General features: G+C 37.0%; 1 long non-coding RNA gene across 1 annotated transcript; it reads left to right on the top strand.

Annotated features, from left to right (window-relative positions):
• On the top strand, positions 2,907–3,626 carry LOC110267636. Its single transcript, XR_002355467.1, has 3 exons — positions 2,907–3,046; positions 3,255–3,411; positions 3,525–3,626. It is a non-coding gene; the product is annotated as an uncharacterized LOC110267636 (long non-coding RNA).

The following is a 7,124-nucleotide window of genomic DNA, read 5'->3' as shown; positions in this document are numbered from 1 at the left end:
CAGCTTCTAGTTGGCTCTTCAAGTCTTGGGCCTTTGGATCTTGAGTTTGAAGCAGTTCTCTTCTTCATTTGGGCTTGGCTTTACTTGCAAAGAGAAAATGTGAAATGGGCAGAGACTTTAGCTCAGGACGTTAGGGGTGTTAACGTTTAATGAAAATATAAGTTCGAGAACGTTAGTGACAATCAACTTTCTCACTAACATTACTAAGCGAAAGCCACGTTAACTTCAACATTAGTGGCATAAATGTTGCCACTAACGTTACCTCTAAGTCTTTCGCACACATTATTGAGCATTTGCCAACGTTAGTGACAGTCACTAACGTTACTAACGTTGGCTCAACTTCCCCTCTCCATGTTAGAGTTCACGTTAACTTAGTTAACGTGACTCTTAACATGGTCAATGAGAGCGTTATTGGGCTTTGAGAGCGTTATTGGCAATCACTTTTCTCATTAACTTTGCAAGTTACCTCCCATTCCTTGCTTCCTTTGGTCCTGAAATCAAGCAATAGAGCGCATCAAAGTTCTAGTCCAAGTCATGGGCAATGCAACATACAATTTGTCAGTAAACTCATGCAAAATTCTCATGAAATAATGTAAAATGCATAATGTATGCTTGAATCAAGGTGTAAGTGAATATCTACCTAAAACTAGCTTATTTCCTAAGAGAATGCATGAAACTAACCTAAAAATAGTAAAGAAAAGGTCAGTGAAACTGGCCAAGATGCCCTGGCATCAAGAAGCTAACAAGAAGCCAGCTGAGGATGATAAGGCTGACAGTGAGAAGAAAGTGGCAATTGATGAAAAGAACCAGGAAGAGCTCAAAGAGAAGGATGAGGAACCATAAGCTTCAAAGAAGGGGAAGCAAACTATTGAGGAACACTCACAAGAACAGAGGAAAGACGTGAAACCTTACATTCACTACAAGAAAAATACCCATTCAGCCACACTTTTTTTAAGCTACATTTGAAAAGCGTAGCCTATTCATAGGATAGGCTACGTTTTTCTCCGTGTTGCCTTTTTATAAGAGAAAATGATACACAAATGCGGCATCATTTAAAAATCGTAGCCTTAGGTATTATAGAAATCACTTACAAAACGTAGCCGTAGGTTGATATCTATAGGTTCACTTTTCGTATCAAAGGAGACGCTTTTAAAGAATAGCCTATTTGTTAAGTTTTGGGTGCGTTTTAAAAGTGATGCCTAATGTATTTAGAGGCAAAAACTTGACAATTGATAACCCTCTTTTTCCAGAAAGAAAACTTACACTTAGTAAATTTTTTTTAATTCCCTCCAAAGTTCATCACTCACCTCGTGAAGAAACCCTCTCACCACTCACCATCGCCACTGACCACTCACCATCGCGCCGAAACCCTCTCACCATCACGAAGAAACCCACTTATCACCACCCACTACTGACCGTCGTCACTCCTGTTCGCCCTCATCTATGTGCTTCATGTTAACTTCAACGTTAGTGGCATAAACGTTGCCACTAACGTTGCCTCTAAGTCCTTCGCACACGTTATTGAGACTTAACATTCCCAATAACTTTGAAAAGCCCCCTTTGTTCCCACGTTAGAGGCCACGTTAACTTAGTTAACGTGGCTCTTTAACGTGGGCTTGCCATCCTTCGAGAACGTTAGTGACACTCAACATTGTCGCTAACCTTCCAAGGTGCCCCTATGTCTCACGTTAGAGTCCACGTTAACTAGGTTAACGTGGCTTCTAACGTGGCCATGCTTAGCCATCCCCAACGTTAGTGACAATGTTGAGTGTCACTAACGTTGGCCATTCTTTCACTCATCAACGTTAGCTTCCACGTTAACTAATTTAACGTGGAAGTTAACGTGGCTCCTTGGGGGGTTGTGTGGTTGCTTCCAACGTTAGTGACAATGTTGAGTGTCACTAACGTTGGCCATTCTTTCACTCATCAACGTTAGCTTCCACGTTAACTAAGTTAACGTGAAAAGAATCAAGGTGTAAGTGAATATCTACCTAAAACTAGCTTATTTCCTAAGAGAATGCATGAAACTAACCTAAAAACAGTAAAGAAAAGGTCAGTGAAACTGGCCAAGATGCCCTGGCATCAAGAAGCTAACAAGAAGCCAGCTGAGGCTGACAAGGCTGACAGTGAGAAGAAAGTGGCAATTGATGAAAAGAACCAGGAAGAGCTCAAAGAGAAGGATGAGGAACCATAAGCTTCAAAGAAGGGGAAGCAAACTATTGAGGAACACTCACAAGAACAGAGGAAAGAAGTGAAACCTTACATTCACTACAAGAAAAATACCCATTCAGCCACACTTTTTTTAAGCTACATTTGAAAAGCGTAGCCTATTCATAGAATAGGCTACGTTTTTCTCCGTGTTGCCTTTTTATAAGAGAAAATGATACACAAATGCGGCATCATTTAAAAAGCGTAGCCTTAGGTATTATAGAAATCACTTACAAAACGTAGCCGTAGGTTGATATCTATAGGTTCACTTTTCGTATCAAAGGAGACGCTTTTAAAGAATAGCCTATTTGTTAAGTTTTGGGTGCGTTTTAAAAGTGATGCCTAATGTATTTAGAGGCAAAAACTTGACAATTGATAACCCTCTTTTTTCCCGAAAGAAAACTTACACTTAGTGAATTTTTTTTAATTCCCTCCAAAGTTCATCACTCACCTCGTGAAGAAACCCTCTCACCACTCACCATCGCCACTGACCACTCACCATCGCGCCGAAACCCTCTCACCATCACGAAGAAACCCACTTATCACCACCCACTACTGACCGTCGTCACTCCTGTTCGCCCTCATCTATGCGCTTCTCACCTTCGCCAACCTTGTCGCACACAACCCTCACCTTCGCCATTCTCACCGTCGTTGATGACCATTGCTGTTGTTGCGCTGACCATCACTCTTCTTCTCGGTTCTACCCTAATCGTCTTCTCCGTGTCCTAATCGCTGATGACGGTCGCTGTTCTGATCATTGCTGTTGCTGCGCCACCGTCACCATCATCATCTCCGTGCTTCTCATCATCGTCTTCACTGTGCTCACATCGTTGAATATGTATGTATTGATTTCTATTTGGTTTTAAAATTTCAGAGGTTTAAGGTTCCGATTTTAGGGGTTTTAATTTGGGAGTTTTAATCTGTGAAACTATAGGATTATGATTTAATTGGAGGTCAATTTTTTCTTCTTCAAGCTCTTAATGATTTACAATAGTAGTTGTTATTTGTTTATTTATTTATTGTTTGATGATGATTGTACCTTGCAGATTGAAGCAGCAATAACCAAGGATGAGCTTCAGCACCTCGCTTTGCTGTTCAAATCTGAATTTGATTCAATTGGTCAAATCACTGCTGGAGTTTTGCGGCTGCTTAAGCTGGAAGGTTCTGTTGGTCAGGCTGTAATAGATCAACTTGGTAACCTAGGTATGCTTTCCAATTTCTAATGTTTCTGAATTAATTTTCATCGGACATATCTTTTTCTTTTAATTTCTATTTATTGTTGTTATGTTATAGTCTTCATTAAACTCAATATATAGGTAATGGATAGTGATTTGAAGCAAGGTTTCATGAATCCAAGGGATTGGTTCATTGATGACAACTAGTGATCATGTCATGTATGATACTTAGAATTTTACAGATAGAGAAAGAACAGAATATTTCCTGGCCTCACTTTTAGGAGTACAAGAAAATACAAGAATTTTCTATCTTGGAGGAAAATACAAGAATTTCCTGGCCTCACTTTTAGGAGTACAAAAAAAATACAAGAATTTCCTGGCCTCAATATTTTTGTTAATGATATACTAGCTGTGTGGGGTTCAGCAACAAAATCTTGAGGCAAGTTCTAGCTGTGTGATCCCCCAAGAAGTCAGTGCTTACTCCCTCACCCCCAAGAAAGATGTTTAACATAATTATTATATTCTTGTTTTTGAATTGAAGCTTAGTCTAATTATTGCTGAATAATGAAAAATAATGCTATACAGTTACCGAGAACCTTGTGTTTATTTATTTATTTTTTGCTTGACCAACTTGAGCATTGATTGATTAATTTAAATTATTTAATTATTTCTTTTCTTGTGTTTTAAATTAAATCTGAATAATTATTGTTTTGTTCAGGCTATCTTCAACGAGTAATGTGAAGTCATTGCTTTGTGAAATAGCCTACATGAACAACTCTGGAACATTAGTTTAATTTGCAACCTCTCTTTCTCCGGAGAAATTGAGCAAATTGAGATCTTAAGGTACATACTTTTCTCATTTTCTGTGCAGAAAATTCTTAAATTTTAGCTTCTTTCTTTCTTAGAATTTGAAGAAAAAAGAAGGTTTCTTGAATCCAGTTTTCGTTAGCTTGAATTTTTAAGACCTCTGGTTAGGATGTTTGTTTGGGGGGGGGGAGAAAAAGTACAAAAATTAGACAAGAAATCACGTGGTGTATTGAGAGTAAAGCAAAGCTGAATAAGGTAGGGTGTAACTTTAACCATGATTCTATTTTATTTTACTTATTAATTTATTTTGGCTTTACTCAATGCCAGCTAGGAAGTTAAGTGAAAGTTTGGTACACTTAAGATGTTCTATTTTAGGATTTGAACTAGTATTCTATGCTGAAACTAGAAGTTGATATCGACACAGCAGAGTTGTGGTGATTTCTTTGGCTTCTCTGATTTCTTTCGTGCTTCATTTTGTTGCCTTCCATTTTATTCTTGATTTGGCCAGGGACAATGGATTTCCTTGGGTTTGCTGTAGGTTTATTTTAGAGTAAAGTTCTTTTATATAATATATATCAAGTTGCTTATACTCCATTAACAATGGATAATGGCTTATATCAAGTTGCTTATATTCCATTATTAACAATGGATAATGGCTTATCCTCTGCTAGCTATTAGGCTAAACTGAATGGCTTAAAATTATTAAAGGATCATATTTAGTTCTCTAATAGTTTTACTTTAATACACTGCTCTAGGATGTATAATACTGATGATTATATGATGATTTCAGAGATTTGTTGTTGTTAATTGAATTTGTCATACAATGCTGTTTAGCTATTTGATTAGATGCTTAAGGATTATCGGACTTCTTTTCATTCTAGTATGCCTCGTGAATCCCAAGCTTGTGAAAATTTCACATATGGTATATATGATGAGTACTACTGACATAAAACAAATATACTTGGTTTATGAATGATAGAAATAGTATATAGACATTGCGTTGAGTGATGTTTGAAGTTGTTCTTCTCTTGCATTCATGAACTATTTAAAGCAATCCATTCATGCTTATCATTGTGAATGTTTTAAACTTATAATCAAGTACCATGGCTCCATTATCGTCAATTCCTTGTTTTCCTTCTCTAGTTAAAGTGCTTCAAACGTAGCTCTTGAACTAGATGCATACTTTTAGTGTTAGTCTTTTGAGTGCTTCTTTCATTTTTTAAAAATAAAATATCCTATACATCGGGAGTGGTATAGACCCATGCATTTATTAAAGCAGAAAAGATAATACTACCCGAAGATAAAAGCAAAAGGAAAAGAATTCACGAAGGAAAAAAATCAGGTAACATCCTCCATTTGACACACTATTATATATTTTCATAACTCTACTTTATTTTCCTTTTCTGATATGAAAAAAAGGTTGCTAAGGACAGGGCTAGCTGTGTGCAGTTGTGTCATTATATGGAAAAAGTTTGTTGACTATGACAGGAAATTTAGATGCAGAATTCAATGATAAATTAATCACAGTAGAACATAGCAGCTGTGCACTAAAATATTGGAGATTTTTTTGGTCTGGACTAATATATAGATTTCTGACCTGTTTTTATCACTACTATTACCAAATGATAAACTATCAAAATGATTGAATCTTCTCAAATGCAGATTATAGTTTACAGAATAATAAAGAGTAGTAACATTAAAAGTCTAACTTGTCTAAATTTTGATTAACTACAAATCTTCATTCTTATTTCTTCTTCTTATTGTTCCGGCTATTGTTGTTAACAGTTAAGTGGTGTATTATCCAATCTGTGAGCAGGTAAATTTTGATGTGCAAGTGGATCAATCATATCATCAAGAAAAAAAGAGCTATATAGACAAAAGGCTTTCACTAAAAAACAAAAAAGGAACAGGGGGTCTAACTCCAGCATCAGCACTAAAGCTGGACAAGCTTCTCCATGATTAGGTGCTAGTCCTAATCATGTTCTATATGTTGCTGCTGCATGTAGTAGTAGTAGTTGGAGGAGTAATAATTCAAGATTGGCTTGTGTAGGAGAGTTCAACTTTTCAAATGTGAATAGAATAGAGAAACTTTGTGGCAACAGTTCTGATTTTGGCATTGTGGTGGGAGGTAGGGAATTTTTATCTAGCGGCTAGGGTGATGATTAATATATAAAATAAAAAAAATAATAAGGGACCTAAGGCTACACTTATATACAGTAGCTATAGTATACAAAAAAAATAAGGGACCTAAGGCTACACTTATAAAAAGTAGCCATGGAATATAATGTGGCTACGCTTGATAGGTGATGCAATAGTGTTGAAAAGCGTAGCCTATTCTAGTAAAAATGGAAGCTGAAAAGCGTAGCCTTTGGTCATGCAAAGCATCACTTGAAAAGCGTAGCCTATTTCCAAATGCCAAAAGCGTAGCCCTTGGTGCAGAAAAGCGTAGCCTTTGAGAATAGGCAACGGCCGAATAGGAATCACCCCAAAAAGCATAGCCGTAGCCCAAAAAGCGTAGCCGTAGCCTAAGGCATCATTTTTTTTCACTTTTGGCTACACTTTTCAAGTGTACCTGAATGGGTGTTTTTCTTGTAGTGATTCCTCCTCTGCCATACCCACAAAGACTGCAAAACGAGCTAAAGGATCAACAATTCCCCAAGTTCTTATAAGTGTTTAAGAAGATGGAGATCAACATTCCACTTGCTGAAGCATTGGAGCAGATGCCTCTATATGCTAAATTCCTCAAAGAGCTCATCAACAAAAAGAGAAGCTGGAACGAAAAGGAAACAGTGTTCCTGATAAACCCCATTTTTAGGGTTTATCTTGTGTTGAATTTAGAGGGTTTTGTCAACTTTTCTCCCATGTATCCAATGAAATAGCATGGTTTTGTAAATTCTCCTTTAATTGTGCTTAAGAGTGAAAAGATGCTTTTTA

Source organism: Arachis ipaensis, chromosome B10 (genome assembly GCF_000816755.2).
Source record: "Arachis ipaensis cultivar K30076 chromosome B10, Araip1.1, whole genome shotgun sequence".
NCBI classification, from domain to species: domain Eukaryota; kingdom Viridiplantae; phylum Streptophyta; class Magnoliopsida; order Fabales; family Fabaceae; genus Arachis; species Arachis ipaensis.
This window is presented reverse-complemented; position numbering and strand designations above follow the sequence as displayed.